Raw genomic sequence first — 22,248 nt, 5'->3', positions numbered from 1 at the left:
GGACAAAAAAAAAATAACCCTTTAATTACCATGTTTATGTCTCCTTTTTTAGTTACCCACAGAAAGTAAACATACTTAAGCGCATCTTAGCAATTACAGCCTGCTTTTCAGACTCTGTTTAATTATGAGTGAATCAATCAATATGCCTCTATTCACTGCCTCATTTCAATACTTTACATTAGTTTCAAAACTGAACATTTCCTATAGACTTGGGCTTGTGTTTCCTGCTTCTATAGTATTCTAATGCTTAAATATGATTAAATATACAAGTGTCCTGGTACTGGCTCCATGGTATTGCCTTCTCCCCAAGCTGTTTAATGCCTGTCCTTTTCTTTACACCCATCACATAGCCATTCCTGCATAAAGATGGCATGATTTCACCCACCTGCCCAGAATGACTCTCTGACATATGCCTCAATGCCCACACTTTCACTTGCTCCTTAAAACTGAAAATTTAAAAATCAAACAATTTAGTGTATGCTATATCTGCTATGCCACAGGGAAACTACCCATGACCTTGGACCTAGGGAGTGTCGGGTTTTTTTCTCCCCCTGGAATTGGATGCGCACTGTAGGCTTGCTGCCATTTTTCCTTTATTATAGCAACTGACTTTTTCATCATGCATAGAGTCCTATCTTGACATCCACACTCTCCTCTTGAAAAACAAGCTGGGATTATCAAAAGACAAAAGAAAACAAGTGCTGGCGAGGTTGTGGACAGAAGGAAACTCTTGCACTCTGTTGGTGTGAATGTAAATTGAGAACGGCCATTGTGGAAACAGGCCCGAGGTTCCTTAAGAAGTTAAAAATAGAACTGCCCTATGATCTAGCGATCTCACTGCTGGGTACATATCCAATAGAAATGAAGCCACTGTCTCAGAAAGGTATGTGCACCCTCTTGTTCACGGCAGCATTATTCAAAATAGCCAAGACATGGAAACCACCCAGTGCCCATTGACCGATGAATGGGTAATGACAATATACTCTCTACATACAATTATTCAGCCATAAAAAAAGGGAAGGAAATATTGCCATGTGTGAAAACACAGATGAACCGGAGGACATGATGCGAAGTTAAATAAGCCAGACACAGAAAGAAAAATACTGTATAATCTTACATGTGGAATTTTAAACAGTTCAACTCATAAAGCCAGAAACTAAAATAGTGATTACTGGTGGTAGGATATGGTTCACGAGGTAAAAACTTTCAGTTATAAGATTAAAAAGTCCTGAAACAAATAATAAAAAAAAAAAACATGAATAAGTTCTGGGGATCTAATATACAGCATTGTGTACTTGAAATTTGTTAAAAAAAAAAAAAAGTTTCTCGTAAGTGCTTTCCGCTGTTTTCACCATCACCAAAAACAAAAAGGTAACTATGTGAAGTGATGACTGTATTAATGATTTGATTGTGATAATCCTTTTATATGTATATGTGTATCACATCATTAAATTACATACCCTAAATATATATTTTAAACACCTACCCTCCTATTAAAATAATAAATGAGTCAGGTTTACAATGTTATCTTGGACACCAAATTTGGAATCATTGGTTAGTGGAGGCCAGCTCTACTGATGAACTAGAATTTAACATTTTTGAGTCCCGTAATTTCCTGCTGGCCAGAGTTGGTGCATTCCTAACAATGACCTAGCCATAATTATGGCCTCAAAAGGCAAAGGGCAGATTTTAAGATAAGATAAATATCCCCTCAAAGACATTTGCCTTGTGAAATAATATCCCCAAGAAGTGTTTTCTCATTCTTCCCAGGGAGCCTGTAAGAACTGTGCACCGCATTACGGGATTGGTTGATACTTAACCAGGTACTCTTGTTGTTATTGTTCATTCGTTTCTTTTTGTCCTTTTGCTGTGTTCAGCATCTTTGTTTATTCTCTCCTGGTTGCTAGAAAAAAAAATGTAAAGAGAAACACAAATATCATCCTGTTCTCTTATTTTAAATGGACATGTGATGACATCTTTTAGCTGGGAGGTGTTTTGGGGTGGAATATAATGCCCAACCTAGGGCTGGCTCCACTACGGAGTGGCTGCTATGCTGTGCGGAACTGATATCAGGGAGATCGTGTAGGTTATTCGTGTCAAAGGATTTGCGTGTTGAGAACAACTGGCAAAGCCACAGAGAGGAAACTCACTCACGGCGAGCCTGCAGGAAGCAGTGCACCTTCAGGAAAATGGTACTTGTGCAAGGTTTGTGAGCGCCCAGGGACAAAATCGAATCCTTTAGTCAAGACAAAGCAAAAAGGGGGCAGAGCTGGTTCTGTCTTCCTTGGCTTTATTTTTTTGTTTGTTTTAATTATTATTTTTTTCTTTTCTTTTTTTTTTTTCCCTTGGCTTTGGACTTGATGGTTCCTACCTCTGTGTCCCCACACCCTCCCACTGCTCGTCCTAAGACTGTCTGCTAGTAAATTTTCCTTCATTAAAAATAGAGATAAACGCAGGCATCAGAGCTCTGACATCGTCATGGCCCTGTCCTCTCTCATCCACCAAGAGACACCTTCTCAAGGTGACTGGCCAAACCACTCGTGCTCCAGGCAGAGCAAATGTCATTCTTGCTTTGACTGAAAGTCCACTCAAAAGCCAACCTTAAATTGGCAATATTTTGGCAGGGTGTTTTGAAATCCCCCCAATGCAACAATCGAATAAATAAAACTTTCCCTGGGGAACCAAATTCATGAAGAGAAGACATTGAACATCTATGGTCAGGTGAGAGAAGGGTGGAGCCCAAACCAGCAAGCGTTCCAACTAGTGGAAGTGATGGAAAATGGAAAATGATTCGAGACAAGTATCTTGGGGCCCTGGAGGGCTCAGTGGTTAAGCATCTGCCTTGGGTTCAGGGGGTGACCCTGGGGTCTGGGATCGAGTCCCATGTCAGGATCCCCACATGGAGCTTGCTTCTCCCTCTGCCTGTGTCTCTGCCTCTCTCTCTGTGTCTCTCATGAATAAATAAAATCTTTAAAAAAAAACAACAAATATCTTAATGTCATGCCAAATTATATGCTGTAAAGTATCAAATTGTTTAAATATACATACAGCAATCATAGCCTATAAAGTTGTTAAAAGTTTTAACTTTTTACACCAAATATGGAAGAGAGCACTTTTTGTTTCTGAAACGATTTAATACCGTAGACATCGTTTCCTACTTAGTGTGAAACATGTTCCGTAATTTTGTCATTACACACATACACAGACATAATCCTATTCTGTCCGCATAAAATGCTACTGCATCTTTTTGCTTATCACAGTGGCACGTATTCTAAAAGCAAGGATCCTGAATATTAAAGGTTCAGGAATTTGGACTTTCCACAAACTAACCCCACATTTTTATTGGAAAATGTAACTATAATGTGTAGACTGACAGTGTTTGAACACTCAAACAGGCTGTTTCTTGGGGCACTTGGGTGGCTCAGTGGGTTACACCTCTGACTCTTGGTTTTGGCTCAGGTCATGACCCCAGGGTCCTGGGATCAAGCTCGAGTTGGATCCTGCACTCAGCGGGGAGTCTGCTTCTTTCTCTCCCTCTGCCCCTCCCCTTGCTCATGGTCTCTCTCTCTCTTTCTCTAAATTAAATTAAAAAATCATTTAAAAAACCCAAAACAAGAACAACAAAACAGGCCATTTCTTGAACGATCATTGAAACAACATGTAAACGACAGCCTATACTGAATGTGTGGCCACATGCAGGCAAAGGGGTCACAGAAAGACACAATTGAACCCAGCCTTTTGGCACATCTCAGGCATCTTAAATAGAGAAAACTGAGCAGACTCATTAAAAATGAAGCAAAGAAATGTGCATTGATTTATCTGTGCATCATTTTATTGGTTCTTTTATTTTTTAAAAGATATTTATTTATTTATTTATTTATTTATTTATTTATTTATTTAAGAGAGATAGAGAGAGAGAGAGAGAATGAGCAAGGGACAGAGGGAGAAGCAGACTCCTGGCCGAGCAGGGAGCCCGACGTGGGACTCGATCCCCAGGACCGTGGGATCATGACATGACCTGAAGGCAGATGCTTAACTGTCTGAGCCACCCAGAAGCCCCTTATGTTTTCTTTTAAAAATTAAGAAAGATTGATACTGCTTTTAATAAAAAGAAAATCATCCCTTGGAGAATGAAAAATGGACAAAAGATGTACCTTTTGGTAGTTACGGTTGAATTATGTAACTTTTTAAAAGGTGATGCACTTTAGGTTCACCGTCATCCAGAAGCACTGTGAATTGACATTGCAACATTTAAAAATATATATATCAATGCAAAGATGCTGCTCAGATAAAACAAAAGATAAAACAAATCTCTTATGTCTGCGGATAAAAGAGTCCGTCTAATAGAAAACATCAAAAGTAAATAAGTATAAAGGGGAGAGGGGTAGGGTAGGATACAAATCATAAGTTACAAGAAAGGAAGACAATAATGATACGGCCGGCCGGCCCTGGGGAGATATTTTTCATGCGCCCTGTTGCAATTTTAGCCATGCAAAACTAAAAGTGAAAAAAAAAATTGTTTATGGCAAAGCGTAGTCTACAAACAACGCGTGCAACGTGCAGCCATCCTGTGAAAGGCTGGTTTTCTGATCTGACTGGTTCCATTCATTTCAATTCAGTTCTCAGTGATGAAGAAAAATTTGGGGATAAATGGCTCATAACTTTGCTCTACAATTGTATGTAGGTTTTCGCCACCACTCCCGGGGATCTTTTATTATCACAAAACTGTTTCATTATGCTACACACTTGCCGTGTTACATAGGATGATGTGCTTCTGGGATGTGCTAAGACATCACCTTGACTTCAAATCCCACTGTCTTCTTTCCTCATCGTGTATATTCCTTCCACGAGGGAGTGATGTCATGCTTTGGAGTGACTTCATGCTTTGCTGCTTCAAAAAGAGCTAGCAGGGAACCCTGGGTGGCGCAGTGGTTTGGCGCCTGCCTTTGGCCCAGGGCGTGATCCTGGAGACCCCGGATCGAATCCCACGTCGGGCTCCTGGTGCATGGAGCCTGCTTCTCCCTCTGCCTGTGTCTCTGCCTCTCTCTCTCTCTGTGTGACTATCATAAATAAATAAAAATTAAAAAAAAAAAAAGAGCCAGCAGTTTCGATTACTGAATGCACTTAACCGTCTATGGTTTTGGAGGGTGAGAGAACCACTATGTGATGAAAAATGAAGACAGGCTGGCCGGTTACTTGGCTATCAGGGAGAATCAAAAGGAAAGACAGGGGTGAGTATTCCTGAGAAGGGGTGGGCCCTGGGCTGCTCCATCGAATTCAGCTGCAGAAATGGTCATTAACTTGACTTCAGTAGATTCTTGAGTGGAAGGAAGTCGGTGTTTGCCAGGAGGACATCAGGCTGAGATAATGTACCGTGGTCAGGGCCAGGCAACCGAGGCACCGACCCAGTGCTTTACCTCCGTGTTGATTCTGGGGAGCAGAGAAGGGTGGCCAGGCAGTGACCCAGAAGCTTTCCACCATCCCACACGGACAGATATTGGAAGTCACACTGCCTGAGCAGAAAATCACTTTTTCTTGCCTCTACCTGTGTCTCCTTAGAAAAGCATATCCTCTTCTTTTCTTTCTTTTTTTCTTTTTTCTTTTCTTTTCCTTTCTTTTTTCTTTTCTTCTTTTCTTTCTTTTCTTTTCTTTCTTTTCTTTTCTCTTTTCTTTTTTCCTTCTTTCTTTCTTTCTTTCTTTCTTTCTTTCTTTCTTTCTTCCTTCCTTCCTTCCTTCCTTCTTTTCTTTTCTTAACCTTTTCTTTTCTTTTTTTTTCTTTCTTTCTTTTTTCTTTCTTTCTTTTCTGTCAAAATTGTTTCCTGATTGCAGAATGGAATCACAGAGGCTGTGGTCAGGGGTGCCTACAAACCCAAGACCTAACTCAGGGCAGCCTACCACAACTAAACACAACGAAGCAGGGTAATTTCCTTCTGATGATTTCAAATATCCACTTGTCAAATGAGAAACGTGGAACAGACCATATTCATAAATTAGGGAAGGACGATGGCCATCATGTGTGAGTAGCTGCATTGAAGCCCTTTGACTTCTGAGAATTTTCTCTAACCTAGATATACATGTCGGCTCAGGGGATGCTTCCATGTCAAGGTTATTCAAAATATGATTTTCAGCTAGTCAAAATAAGGTAACAGGTTTTTTTTTTAATGTGTTTTCTCACCGTAATAACAATACATCTACCATATTAGCACCGTGGAATGGAGTTCAATTTAGACCGAATCTTACAAGCATGCCAAAGTTTGTATCAAATGTCTCAACAAACCAATTTATTCATGAAACGTCAATCACTGCCAATACGGAGTAATGGGTTTAGTTTAATGTGCATGAATCTTTCAGACAAAATAAATATACTGCACACATTTAAAAAGTGATCTTTATTCATTTTTTGAATCTATACAGTTCTATTTAAAAAGTGACATTTAAATTTACACCGCTAACTGCAAAAAAAAAAAAAAAAATCTGTAAGTGTAAAAGGTCGGAACCATAAAACATTGTAGTTAAGTAATTTTTGGATTTTATTTTTAAAATATGACTAGTCTTACAGGCTTATTTAAACGCACTCATATTTGGCCGGGGAAGGCATGTTAGAACTTTACGTTCCGTGCATTTTCCTCCAACGTGTCTGAAATGATTCTTCAACAGTCCAGCTCTGGAAAATGAAGTAATCAAAAGATCCAGAAGGAAGAAGGAAGGACGTTTACTTGATTGATGGAAGCACGACTCTCACGTAACATCTATGGCATGTTATTTTGTAAAGACTTGGGAAGTACTGTACTTTGGGTCAGTCTAAGGAGCAACTTGAAAATAAAAGTAAGAGGCTAAGAATGTGGACATCCCACCACCACCGCACGAGCAGCTCTGGGGCTGATGAATTATACTTTCACCCGAGTGCCCTGAATTACCTAGTTTACAAACCACCCACGAGCAATTTGGACACGTTTTTAAGTAAATCTTTATTTTATCCTTTGTTTTAGAAAAGTAAACTCTTCAGGAAAAGAATCGTCCTCTGAACCATGCGCTGTGCATCAGAACATGTGCAAACGAATTGCCTTCAAGATACTGTTTCACTTCAATGTGAGGTATCTGGTTAAATAAAGAATTACCAACTACGCCAAGATAATATATTTTTTTTCTTCTCCAGTTTAAATTTTTTACCCCAGGGTTCCTGATTCATGGAAGAGCTCCCAGCAAGAGCCATCGCTCCCACAAAAAGTCTAGAGCTGCCAAACACATGCAGTCCCGGTGAACGGGCACAGGGATGTTTCCCTGTTTGATTTGTATGATCCAAATGCAGAGAGCGCTGCAGAGCCTGGCCTTTCTCTCGGCACAGATTCCTCATCTTCACCACGTAAAGACAAAGACATTGGTCACATAAGGTGATTCGCTAAAAAAATCATTGATCGGACAACAGAAGTCTTCATACTACTGATGTATCAAGCTTACAGTCTTTTGATCCGACCACTTTTTTTTTTATTATTCAAAAGGGGAATGGAAATTCATTTTGATCTACTTTATTTTTTCTTTTTCTGACTTACAATTTATCACCTTGGAGAAAATCCTTTTTTTTTTTATTTTTTAAGATTTATTTTAGAAAGTACGTGAGCAGGGGTGGGGAGTGGGACGGGTAGGGGTGGAGGGGAAGACTCTCCAACAGACTTCTCGCTGAGCTCGGAGCCCAACTCAGGGCTTGATCTCACCACCCTGAGAGCATGACCCAAATTGAAATCAACCAACGGAGCCACCCAGGTGGCCCAAGAACATACATTGTGATATATGATTAAGGGTTGACCAGTGGGCTCCTAAGTCTTACATAATAGAATCCTAAGAAAGTAAACATTTTTAATTTTTTTTACTATCTTATTACTTATTCACGAGAGACACAGAGAGACAGAGAGAGAGAGGCAGAGACATAGGCAGAGGGAGAAGCAGGCTCCATGCAGGGAGCCTGATGTGGGACTCGATCCCGTGACCCGGGGTCACTCCTTGGGCCGAAGGCAGATGCTCACCCCCTGAGCCACCCGGGTGCCTGGAAGTAAACTCTTCTGTACACAATCCTCACTGGATCTTCAGTTCATAGGAAGAGCCAGAAGGAACAACAAAAGCCCCGTAGCACAGACAAAAAAGGGGCAAGACTCCATCGTTATACCAAGGGACTCCCACACGACACTGATTTCCCTGCAAACTGGATTAAATTCAAGTCCTTGAATTTGGGAATTAGTTCTGCAAAAGAGAAAATACTCATTTCCATTTAATCTTTGTATACTTCACACAACTCACAAGGTGTGTCAGGTGTGTACGTGGGGGTTCAAGAGTGGAGCACCCGCGCCTTGTTTAGTTGGGTTGACCAGGCGCCTGTAGCTCAGGCTTCAGGGTGCAGTACGGGCTCAGCATCTAGTGCAAAGGATTCCCAGGGCCCGGCCAGAAGTGCTGGCGTGTCCTCCACGCGGTGGCACCTCCCGGAGAGCATGGGGACACGTTACACGCATGACCATCCATTCCCAGGTCTAGAAATTGTCAAGGGAATTGATGCTGTGGCCTTGTCTACACTGCCACACTGAGGTCGGAGTGAGCTGACCCTGTCCAGGAGAGCGGCCCCGGGCACGGCCACCGCCGGCTGCCCGCCACCTTCACCCGGACACCTGGGCGCACAGCTCTGCTCTGGGCCACGAGCACTTGCAGCCGATCCTCAAACTTTGCCCCAAAGGCCCCCTTTGTTAAAAAAAAAGTTTCACTTCTTTGCCCACTTTTCCAAGGAGAATTCACAGCGGTTCTTGCTCTCAGTGCATAGTGCCAGCCCTTCTGTGCGGTGGGGAGCGCAGAGTCACCCTGGCCCTGCCTCGGGGTGCAGGACACTGTGACAGTGCGTCCTCCTCCCCTTGGGGCTGCAGCCTTGCTGTAGGGCCGGGCTGTGACCCTGCCTTGGGGTGCAGGACACTCTGCGACAGCGCATCCCCCTCCCCCTTGGAGCCACAGCCTTGATGTAGGGCCTGAGCCATGACCATGTCTCGGGCCACAGGACACTGCGACAGCACGTCCTCCTCCCCCTTGGGCCTGCAGCCTTGCTGTAGGGCCTGGCTGTGACCCTGCCTCACACTGCGACAGCACGTCCTCCTCCCCCTTGAGGCTGCAGCCTTGCTGTAGGGCCCAGGCTTAAATATATATATATGTATATATATATTTAAATTTAAATATTTAAATAAATGGATGAATGAATGAATGAGTGAATGAATGAATGAATGAATGGTGCTGTGTGGTTTTGTGTTGTTTTTCTCCATATCCCTCCTCCACCCGTTTACTGTTCCTGGATCCCATATTAACACCAGGGTGGAACCCTCAACCAGCGCTGGTTTATAGGGTTGTTTTCCTGGGGACAGGAGTCTGGGCATGATGGGGCCTCCCGGACGGGAGCTGAGCTGTCAGGCCGAGCATCTCATCTGGGGATCAGGGCGCCCTGAGCTCGTCTGGTCGGCTGGCAAAATGCAGCCCCTTCCTTCATGATGGTTGCTCGGAGGTTGCAGGCCCCCGGCGAGCTGTCTGCGGGAGATCACTGTCACCTCCTCAGGGCCCTAACTAACCCAAACAGCCGCAGCCTTGCTCCATAGGCCTTGCTCATGGGGGATTTGCTGTATTCCAGGCAAGTGTGGGCACATCAGCTTGACTTCCCACTTCCACCAAGGCTGCTCTCTAGATAATGTACCTCGGGGGCGCCTGGGGGGCTCAGCGGTGGAGCACCGCCTTTGGCCCAGGTGACCCCGGGGTCCCTGGATCGAGTCCCACGTTGGGTTCCCTACATGGAGCCGCCTTCTCCCTCTGCCTGTGTCTCTGCCTCTCTGTGTCTCTCAGGAATAAATAAATAAAATCTAAAAAAAAAAAAAAACAAATAAAAATAAATAATAATAATAATATAATAATAATAAAAAACAGAAGACACCGTGCCTCAATCATGGGAGTGACCGGCACAGCACCATTTGCCATAAGAATGAACTAAATCCAGAAACCGACGTTCACATCATCCCGATTCAGAGGTTGTGCCCGTCGTTACCGGGAGGGAACGCGCAGGGCTTGCACCCCTGTGTCAGGAATCACGGAGGCTGTCAGAGTTCGGCTTTTCCAGGGAGCCGTATAATTCTAGAAGCTCAAATTCTAACCTTTTAGACCTATTTCTCATTGAGGGTCACAAGCTTCAATTTCACATACCCTAATTTTCTTCAACAACTTTTAGGTAGAAAATACTGATATTCGATTTCCTCCCACCCGGCTGGTTGTTTTTATTTAGAGATTCTAACAACGGGCCCTGGGCAGGGGCCCGGAGATCCCGCATCCTAAGACACCGGAGCCCTTGAGCCAAGCTGGACTGGGTTTTTATTCGAAACACAGAAGATCAAAAGGGAAGCGCCTACTTAAAGTTTCCTGTAGGCCCATTTGCCAAGGTGAGAAGCTATGAATGCTCAGGGTCGTGAAATCCATAAATGATTTCAATGTCTTCTGCCTGCAGTGTGTGCGTACAGTAAGAGTTTATGTGATTATTCTCCATCATGATTATATTTTACTAAGTAACCTCCAGGGGTTTGCTCACCTTCAGGATTGAGGCTCTGCTTTTTTTTGTTGTTGTTGTTGTTTTTCTTTTCCCCAGCAGCATGTCCTGCTGTCCTCCTCCTGTCTTTGGCGCTGCCACTGGGCCGAGCACAGGGCCTCTACTCCAGGCCTAGTAGCTCAGCACAGGGCCCCGGGGTCCCGGGCCCGGACGTGACCAGCAGCTGGGCCACTTCCCCCCTCTGCACTTTATTTGTGTCCAAGTAGAGCACCTCACATTCTTGGCTATTGTGAAAGGCCAATGAGTCAATACCTGCAAAATATTCGGGACGGTGCCTGACACGCCATGAGCAGCACGTGTGTGCAGCGACTCCAAGCTCCCACTCACATCCTCCTCGGCTCCACCTTGACGCCGGATGACCCCCCCCCATCTGTGCCTCAGTTTCCCTGCACTCTCACTATTTCCAACACACCGAACCAGCTCCCCGTCCTCTGTTATGGACAGCGCTGTATCTTGAGCGTTTCCTAGTCATTCCTCGGAAGTAAATTTTGTCTTATTCTCTGCCCAGTTTTCCCATCTCGGACCTGACATTTTACTCATTGTTACAGGACTGTCTCTAACAGTCCAAATTGCGTGTGTGTCAAAGATCATTTTCCCAATATTGAACACGTTATGATTAAAAACAACAACACCCTAGGCAATCGATAGGAGCAGAAGGAAGGGAAATCCTCTTCCCAAGGCCATCCGCTGTGGACTCTCGGTCTGCGTGCCGAAACACAACCCCGACGCACTTATTTTTACAGAAATGCCATCATACGATTCGGGCTTCTGTGAAAGCGGCTTTCTCCCCTCAACTTTAGGTCAGTGTACCCTCATGTCAAAAGGAGCCTATATTACCATTTCAGTTGCTGGGTGGCGTGGGCTGTGTGCGGGTGCTGCACTTTATTGAACAATCCTCTGTTATCAGTCCTCTATTGTCTACGATTTCTAATGCACATGTGCATGTGCACACACACATGGATCCAGATCAATCATGCGTGCCTTTTATATGCTTTCTGTTAGATTTCTCTTCATCTTGGAATGTTTCCCAAAATCCAGTAGTTAGAAGTGCGACTTTCTGGGGCACCTGGGTGGCTCAGTAGGTCAAGCGAAGGCCTGTCGATTTCTGCTCAAGTCGTGATCTCAGAATTGTGAGGTCAAGGCCTGAATCCAGCTTAGTGCTCGCGGGGAGTCTGCTTTGGATTCTCTCTCTCCCTCTCCCTCCGCCCCTCCTCACCACGCTCATGCTCTCTCTTTCTCTCTCAATAAAAAAAAAAAAAAGAAGTGAGACTTAACTGTGAAGTGCATCATTAAGATTTTCTGCGTGTTGTTGCATTTTTACTCAAGTCATGTCCTGATGACAGTATGCACGGGAGACTGTGTCATTTCCGCCACCCCAGCAATGAGAACTGTCATTTGAATTAAGCAGTGGTCGTCTCACTTCTCCAACAGACCCCGTGCTAGGTCACCTACCTTTCTCATTACCACACTAACACACACCTGGCAGGTGCTGGTAAGTGCCCAGCCCATGACACGCAAGAAGGGATGGACTGAAGGAAAGAAGCCTTATGCGGAGTTACAGATTCAGTTCAGGCTAAAGAGATACCAAATGGAGAAAGAAAACTGATTTAACCCCAACATTATATATGAAAAAAAAAGAGTAAGTCAAACGTGGCAAAAGATATACAACTTATTTCAAATCTCATCTCTACAAAACATGGAAGCATTGAAATGAAATGTTTGCAAATGACAACCCATCTCTGTGCTTGAGAAATTTCCTGGAAAACTTTGTCTCTCTCTCTCTCCTTTTTTCATGAACATCTCACTCATGAATTTTATTCTGAGTGCTGTTTTATCATTTTCAATCTCCTTCTGGGATAGTGGCTTAAAGAATAATTTCCAGAATATGGTAAGGTAATATGGTTTTCTGTGGGAGAGATTGTGAATTCTAAATATCTGCTTCTTTTTTGTCTTTATGTGAGTTCTTTACATGATTTGCCTCAAAAAATAAGAGATTCTTGGAGTGATGTCAGCAAAATGGTAGGCTAGGGCAGCTCTAAGCACTCATTCTTCTACAGAAGCACTAAAAAAAACAAGCAGAGTCAACTTTGTTGGAGTTCTGGGAACCGTCAAAAGTTTGCATGAAGGAAACTATAGCTTAATGAAGAAAAAAATAAACACCTTCAAAATAATAGGCATTTTTTTCTTGCCCTAGACTCATCCCTCCCTGGCCCAGTGACAACCTATCTCCCTAGTACCTTGAACCCAACGTTGCCAAGCAGACTGACTTGCAAATTGTTGTGTAGGGCTGCTCTCAGCTGTCTGGGGGACACCTGGGGGCACGCTGCAAGGGGCTTGCCTCTGTCTCAACTGAGGTAGAACTCAGGTAAGAAAAACAGCAGGTACTGTTGAACCAGCAGGTCCAGCAGGTCCTGTAGCCACCGAAAGCTCAAAGCAGACTTCACCTCAAATAAGATGACGTGAGGCAAAGAAGGACATTAAATGTATTAAGAAACATTGCAATACGTCGAGAAGGAATAATACATATTCCCACATCTAACAACAGATACTCGCATTACGTAAAGCAAAACGTTGACAGAACTAGAGGGACAAAGAGACCTTTGAAAAATAATGATTGTATGTAGAGTTCATGTCCCACTATCAGCAAGGGAAAGAACAGCTAAGACAGCAAGAACATCGAGGACCTGGCCCCACAATAAGCCGGACTGACTAAGACGCATATGCGGGACTGTCTCCAGCAGCCGCAAAACGCATGCTCCTCTCAAATGGACACAGAAAATTGTCCAGGAGAGACCGTCTAGTATTAGGGCCACAAAACTGTTCAGAACCATAAACAAGGCTGAAATCATACAAAATACCTTTTCTGATCATAATGCAGGGAGACCGGGCACTGATAGCAGAAGGCGATCTGGGAAACTCAGAACTGTGGGAATTAAAGAGCACCCGCTTAACCAGCGGTGGGTCCAAGAACCGAGCACAAAGAAAATTAGGGACCCTCTTGAGCTAAATGAGAACAAAAACACCACGTTGGTCCCAAAGCTTGTGGAATTCAGCGCGACAGAGACGCACAGGGGAGGAGGCACGAGAGGATGGGAGCAGGGACCCGAGCTGCTCTGTGCTACGGAAAGAAGCACGTGGAGCCCCCAGAAGCTGCGAGAGGAAGGGATGGGTGCTCCCCGAGGGCCCTGAGGACAGAGAGGCAGCGTGCACCCTGTCATTCCAGACCTGGGGCCTCCCGGGCTCCGAGACAATACGTTTCTCTGCTTTCGAGTCACCCTGTTTAAGGTATTTTGTCCTTCGAGGTCCCATGTCAAACCCTTTGAATGACAAGTGGCCAGACCCTGTCCAAGATCCGGGGACTTTTCTTTGATTCCTCTCCCTGTTACAACTTACAGGTTTTTTTTTTTTAATTTTTCACGCCACCAAAATTGTCTTAATTTAGCCACCCCTGGCTAACGGCCCAAACAGAAGCTCTGATCCCTGGAATTTCAACATCATCCTGACCCCTTTGGCATTGGACGTAAAGTGAGGATATGTTTTATTTTGCTTCTTTTATGTCTTTGAAGCCCCGCTCATCGAAATGTGTGGGAAATAATAAAGTGGCTGTAGACTTCATCGCCTTATCTTATACGATAAATTAGTCAAAATGAAACAACATCAGCAATAACAGTACCTAGTTAATCCAGTCTGTAACATTTGGATTTACAAGACTCTTAAAACAGCTTTATTATAACACTGAATAGATAGGCATTTCCAGGTCTCTGGGTGGATTTAAAATCTAGAAGAAGATATACAGGTATCCTAATAACCAGACCCTATTCCTAATCTTGCAGTAAGAAACTTTCCCGTGGAAAACAATACAGGCTAGATGTCACCCACCACAAACTGCTGCTGGGGTCATGGGATGTATGTCACATTTTCTGCCCCCAATTCAAACTCTGGACTTCCCCCCTCCACCTGTTGCAACAACACGTACAAAGGCACAAGGAAGGGAGTACACAGGACTTGTGCTGGTCAGAGATCAGCTGGGGAGAACAGATTTCACTCCGATTGGTTTAAACAGAGAAGGATTAATTACAAAATATTGAACGGCATCGGGAAGTGTGGGAGCACTGACAGGCTAAGTTTCCAGAAACAGCTCTGAAAGTTCCCTCCGGAGTGCATGTGGCCTGGGGAGCTTAGGCCTGCGCGGTCAGCGAGCTCCCTCTGCGACGCAGCAAAGCCAACCTGCAGCTTCCAGCTCCCGCCACCCTTCCTAGGTCAGTGGAAGCCCCAGCATCCAGTTCTGAATTCGGAACCCAGATAGCACACACCCTGCCCAAGGGTCTGGGAACGGTGAGCAATGCATGTTTTTCACGCCACCCACTGTCCGGTATCCAAATCCACTAAGACAATCTGCAATCATGCCGTGTTGCAAAGAAGTACGGTTTTATTTCTTCCTTTCCAACCTGTGTGCCTTTTATTTCTCTTTCGTGCCTTCCTGCAGTCGTTGTGAGAGCAGAAGGCCATGCCCTATTCTCTCATAGGAGAAATGTGTTCAGTCTTTCAAGATTCATATCTCTTCTCAAAAGTTAACATGAAGCGTGAGGCTTATTGTATGTCTTCGGATGTTCTTTATCAAGTTGAGAAAGTTACCCTCTATTCGAACTTTTCTGATAATTTTTATCATGAAGGGGTGGTGAATTTTGTGAAAAGCTATTTCCACGTTGACTAAGTGATCATAAATTTCTTCTCCTTTAGCCTATAAATATACTAGATTACATTGATTGGTTTTTGAATATCGAACCAGTCTTGAATCTGTAAGATAAACTCTACCTTTCCTCAGTGTATAATTCCATTTATATAATGGTGATTTCTATTTGGTACTATTGTGTTAATGATTTTTATAAATAAATTAAAAATAAATTTGTAATAGGCTTTGGTCTGTATTGGTTGTGTGTGTGTGTGTGTGTGTGTCTTTGTACTGTATTTGTCTGGTTTTGGTATTAGAATAAGATTAGCTGCATAAAGTGATTTGTAATTTGCTCCCTATTCTCATTTCTGGAAAAGATTAAATGGAACTAGTGTCAATTATTGTGTAAACTTCTGTTATAAATCTCTAGTTAAATCACCTGAATTTTTTTAAAATATGAATTAAAATTACCTAATAGATACAATAGTATTATTGAATTAATTTACTGTATATTGAGTGGGTTGAATTTGAATTTGTTTTTCCTTAGAGGAAATGGTTTGTTTTACATATGTTTTCAAATTTACATGTGCAGAATTGTTTGAGGTATTCCCTTATTTTCCTACTGACGTCTGCAGGTGATTGTTTCATTCTTGAGAGTGGTAATTTTTGTTTTTGGTGTTTCTTCGTCAGTTTTGCTAAACGTTTGTTAATTTTATTAATTTTTCCAAAATTACCCCTCAGATCTCTGTTTTATTCATATTCTGGTTGACTTTCTTTTTTCAATTTCAATTATTCTGGTTATCATCATTTCTTCCTTTCGCTGTTTGCTTTATTTTGCTTTCTTTTCTTTTATGTTCTTGAGGTGGAAGTTTAGATTATTGATATTAGATTTGTCCTTTATTCTAACATATACATTCGCTGCTATGGATTTCTTTCTTTGCATTTTCAGAATTATTGATAAATTTTCATTTTCATTTTCATTCACTTTGATGTATTTTTAAAATTTTATTTAAGGCTTCCTCTATCCCTGTATTATTTCAAATATGTTGTTTATTTCCAAGTTTTTAAAAATGTTCCTGTTATCTTTCTATTATTGATTTTTAGTTTTATTCTATTGTGATCAGAGAACATACCCTGTATGGTTTAAATTATTTTAAGATTTTTCAGTCATGTTTTATGACCTAGAGTTTGATATATCTTGGTATCTATTCCACAGATATTTTTAAAACATATAGTTCTTATGTGGCATATTCTAGAAAATGTCTGTTATACCCTTTGATTGATGGTGTTGAATTCTATCTCCTTGATGATTTTCCAATCCTTTCATTTTCAACCTGCCAATATTATAATATCTGAAGTGAATTTCTTCCAGATAGTTGGATTCTGGTTTTTAATCCACTCTATCATCTAAAGTCTCTTAATTGAATTGTTGATATGTTAGGTCTTATATCTGCCACTTTGTTTCTTATTTTCTGTGTGCTTCTTCTGTTCTCCATTTCTTTGTTTTTATTTTCCTGCTTTCCTGTGAGTTATTTGAATACATTTTAGAATACCATTTTGATTTATCCATAGTGATTTTATGTGTATCTCTGTATAGCTTTTTACATTATTGCTCTAGATGTAATACATATAAAACTTTTACTTTCTGTTGGTGTCATTTTGCCAATTTGAGTGAAATATTAAAACCTTACACCCTTTTACCTTTCTCCATTTATAATTGTCTTAAGTATCTCTTCTTTATAGATTTGTGTTAAAACTTTTGCTTTAACAAACAAATATTTTTTAGAAGCCTCAAAAGGTGAAAAAAAACTATTGTGTCACCCATAATTTTGCTTAGTGTGTTCTCTGTGTTCTTTTTCCTTCCTGATGTTCTAAATATCTTTCATTTATTGTTTCCTTTCTGCTTACAGATGTTTCATTAGCTATTCTCTCAGGATAGGTCTTCTGGTGTCAAATCCTAGTTTTCCTTCATCTGAAAATCTCTTGATTTCTCCTCATTCTAAAAGGATATTTTAACTAAATATAGGATTCTGGAATTGACAGTTGACAGTTATTTTATTTCAGAACTTGAGAAATATTTTCCCACTTCCCTACAGCTTTCCTGATTTGTGATGAGAAATACATGTCATTTAAATTATCATTTATATCTCAAAGCAAGATTTTTTTCTTGAGTCAAATAAAAATACAAAAAATTTCTGCAAAGCAACAGAAGTTTCCATCAAGAAATAGAAGACATAAAATGGAATCAAGTGGAAAATTTCAAACTGAAACTATAATAACTGAAATAAAAAACTCAATGGATGGGCCCAACAGCGGAAAGAAGGAAATAGTAAAATGAATCAGAGAAGTTAAAGCTAGAAAAATAAAAAAAAATATCTAATATGATCAACGAGATAAAATAAACTGGAAAAAAAAATGTAGAGCCTTAGAAACCATAGAGACTGTAACAAAGACCTAACTTAGGTGTCGTAAGCATCCAGGAAGGAAGGAAGAAAAAGTGTGAGAGTTAAAAAAAAAATTCAAAAATTCAAAAAATTCAAATCTCAGTATCAATAGCTATAGCCTTAATTGACAAACAACTGAAACCTACAGATTAAAGAGGCTTAGCACTCTAGAATAAGGTAAACTCAATAAAGCCACCCAAGATATATCACAGCCAAACTTTTGAAAACTGAAAAGAACTATACTTATGTTTGAAAATTCAATTTGCATCTCTTCTCTAGGAATGACTCAAAAGACTGAAAGACTAGGTATTATTCCTCTAGACTTCCTTATAACCTTGGCCACTCCTTAATATGACCCTTCCATCAATTAGGAACAACTAAAATTGACTCCTATTTTCTCAAGGAACAATGACATTTTTTTTTCTCATGCACAGAAATAATAGAGTTCAGCATTTTCAGTGTCAATGCAAATCTGTTATGCCAGAGATCTTGCCCAGAATTTTGGCAATTATTTTGCCTATTGCCCTAGATGCAAGACAATGGCTTTAAGCTGTGGTCCTTATATCTTTAGATCGTCATCTGAGACTTGTAAGAAAGAATGAACAGAAAAAGAGATATTTACTTTTATCATGGAGAAAAAAACCTTCTGAAGCAGCCTTCCATCAGATTTTTTCACCAATAACTCCTCCAGCTTCCAGGGAGGTTGCCAAACATGGATTTATCCCCTAGCTTTACTGTGGGAGTGACAAAGAAGACAGGTTTGAGAATGAATTTTGGATAGCCCACCACCAGTCAGCCACAATCCCAATGATGCTATACTTACGTTTTCATCTAGCAATTTATCTCCCATATCACACTTTCTTGCAGATATATACTAAATGTTTAGTGGGTGAATTTTGAATAAACTTATAATGAATATCTGGTCAATATCTCTAAAATTTGTGTAATGATAATGGGCCAGTGATGTTCAACCTAAAGAATTGAAACATAATATCTCACTAATCCTTGAGGAATAAAAATTATCATTTTAATTTTTGTAACTGAAGTTCATTAATGTACCCTAGGTTAAAGAGTACATTAATTCAAGAAGTCATTCTTTGAATCCAGATATATAAGTTTTCAAAGGCACTTTTATTCTGTATCACTTGTATCATTTTAATTTTTGTAACATGAAGTTCATTAATGTACCCTAGGTTAAAGAGTACATTAATTCAAGAAGTCATTCTTTGAATCCAGATATATAAGTTTTCAAAGGCACTTTTATTCTGTATCACTTCTTCTGTCCCGGGAGCCTAGCACTGCTCCCACAGCATGGTGAACCTTGGTAAAATTAAGAAATTCATGGGAAGGGAGTAAATGCCACGCATGGATTTGTATGAAAGAAAAAGGACAGGATGACTTGTTTATAGTCTGTCATCCTATTTACTATTTCTTTTCTTCTCATCATATGCAACCTTATTGCATTTATTCTAAAACTATTTTATCATAAGTCTCAGCCAATTGAAAAACGATTCTCATTTTTCTTATCTCTCCTTAGTCCATACTGTTCATAAGTACAAGGCTAATTTAAAGAATATTCTTGTTCAATGGATTTTCAACTAGACATAGAGGATCTTATTTTAGAGTTCCTGCAGCTTCACTCCAGTTCTAATTTCTATTCCAAAAGCTTTTCCTATTAAGCCCGAATGGTTTGAGTTGCAAGATCGGATGATACAGTCACTCAAGTGCTTCGGTTTTAAAGCACTCAACCTAATAATGTATCTTCTTGAAAGTACCACAAGATCCTTTTTTTTTTTAACACACTAGTATTTTTAGAATAATTCAATATATTTTATTTTTATTTATTTACTTTAGAGATTTTTTTGAGAGAGAGAGAGAGACTCTTGGTGGAGAAACAGAGGGAGAGAATCTCAAGCAGACCCCCTGCTGAATGCAGAGCTGGATGGGATGAAGACCTTATTTTTCAGGCCCTTGAGATCATGATCTGAGCCAAAATCAAAAGGCTGAGGCAGAATAGACTGAGTCATACAGGTGCCATCCCTCAATATATTTCAGATTAATAAAATTATTAATAATTTAATATTTAATTTCAATGTGCTTATATTACCTCCTTTGTTATACATCTGTAATCAAAATTATCTAAGCCTCACTTTCCTCTCATTTACTCTGAAAAAAAAAAAAAGAAGCCCGACTTCACTGAGACACACCCCATTCTCTATCCCCAGTGACCAGTGATCCTCACTATGAGTCCATCTTCCACTGTGTAGTACTTTCCAAGAACAATCCTGAGGTATGGATAGATGGTATGGATAGATGACTATCTCCACATGTCTCATTTTATTGACCACTTCCGGAAGTCCAAATAAGTCTAAGCTGACAGAGATAAAATGATTATCTTTCCTCTCAAGTGTATCCTCAACATAATAGTTCAGTGTTTGGTTCTCTCTCCACTTTGTAAAAAGTTTGCTGTTCACCGTAGTCAGCTATATTTGCCAGGACAGCCCTTGTCAGAGCTCCCTTCATGCCAAGTACACATGTGTTCAGGTTTGCCACGTGTTGAACGGCAACCAGCCCACAGCTTTGCTGTGGCTCCTCAGGATGTGATTCATTACCTTCCTTTCTCAGAGCACCTCTATTGTCCTGGGATGAGGCTGCCACCTGCTGATGGAGAGCTGCCTTCCTGGCTCCTCCCACCCCTACACCCCTACTCTCCTCCCCTTCAGGGCAGTAGTGATTCTTACAAGTCCCATTCACTAATTCTGCTCAAGATGCCACTGCTCTCCAGATGAATGCATCCATTCTCTTGTGGCCTTTGCTCTTCCTTCTTCTTCCAAATCTCACTCAGTTCCTTTTCTTCCCCTCCTTTCCTTTCCTTCCTTCCCTTTCATTTGTTCACTAGGATATGTAACTGAGAGAGCCAATCACTCAAACAGCCCTGATGATAAATTCTCATCATGTAAAAAGTCAAGCTAAAACTACATGAAATAAAATTTTACACACCACAAAACTATCATTATCAACCTCTGAATTTATGAACCAAAATATTCAAAAATAACTCTGGCTGTAAACAGGACCTACTTGAATTTAAATAGCAAATCACTAAATTCAAAAAGAAAAATAAAACTTGATGCTTAAAATTACTGTGGTAAAATTTTCATTTTAGGACTGTGATAGCTTCAAAATAAGCCCTGAAATACTATCAGCATTTTTTTTTTTACTATCAGCATTTTACCAAGAAATAAAGCTTTTTTGAAACAACGCTGAATTTTAACCAGTATAATTAGGCATTTGTTAACATCTTGGCTATGGCATTTTGGGATTGTAAAACTAGGGACAATTTATTTAATCTCAGAATATTAATCCATAAAAAGATGAGATTGTAAAGGATAATCTCCCTTGTCCTTATTAAACTACACTATAGTAAACCGTTTCTGATTTATAAACCTGAAGGATGTGAGTGACTGCTGGGTTTTTATGTGTAAGTAAATGTGTGTGTGAGTTTGAGTGTGAGTGTGAGTGCACACACACATTTATGCCAATGTGTCTGCATGAATTTGTTTTTTCTCTGCCCTTACTGCATGAAATGAACTAATTTGATAAAGTGCTTCTCTTTTTCTCAAGAGCAGTGCCCAAGATGGGGAGCCCAAGGTGCTGTTAAAATTAAACGCAAGAGAAAGACCAGATTTAAAAATTCCCAGAGTAGACAAAACCATTTAACAATAGTGAAATGCAATTTCGCTTATTCTGCAAAAGCAGGTGAAATTTAAGTTGGGCTGCTTTTTGTAACTGTCTCTGATGATAAAAGAGACTTAAGTCATCACTCTAAAATGGTATTAGATAGCCACTTTTAACCAATTCTCTGCTGTCTGAATCCCTATTATAATAATCACTCATTGTACAACTTAACTCCCTCATTTCCTTTTTTAGAATCCATCCTGTAATATCATCACCTTGAGTTTTACATCAGGCTTTGAATTTGAATACTGCAAGATCTTGAACTGTTCTTGCATGTACAATAAACTCTAAGTATTTAAAATTTTAAATACTGAAAAATACTAAATAAAAAACAACACGATTTCATTGCAAAGATATATGTGGATATGTGTGCATATATATTATATATATAATACATATATAGATATGTTTTTAATAATTTTGTGTCGCTGTTATCCTGCCCAAATCCAGAAAACATTTAAATTAACATCAATGCACTTTACTTAAAAGGACCACAGGAACTGTACTTTCCATAAAATAAAACTTGACACAATTATAGTTCATTCCATTATGTTTTTGGAGCATTGAAACTTTCACCTTGAGTCTCAAGGTTGAAAGAAATCGCAATGATTTCTCCTCCTGGGGTTGGTGCTGCCTTACTCTGTTTAGTATAAGTGGCTCTGACTGCTTGTCAAAGGTATTTATCCGCCTCCAAGTTTGGCTCAGCTCATTTTGACCATATGTAAATCATAGATTTTAGACTGAAATGTAACAACAGTGTAAAGAGGAAAAATTAATCTAACGGAAAG

The sequence above is a fragment of the Vulpes vulpes genome, chromosome 7, assembly GCF_048418805.1.
Source record: "Vulpes vulpes isolate BD-2025 chromosome 7, VulVul3, whole genome shotgun sequence".
Taxonomy (NCBI): Eukaryota; Metazoa; Chordata; class Mammalia; order Carnivora; family Canidae; genus Vulpes; species Vulpes vulpes.
Note: the sequence above shows the minus strand (reverse complement) of the source record.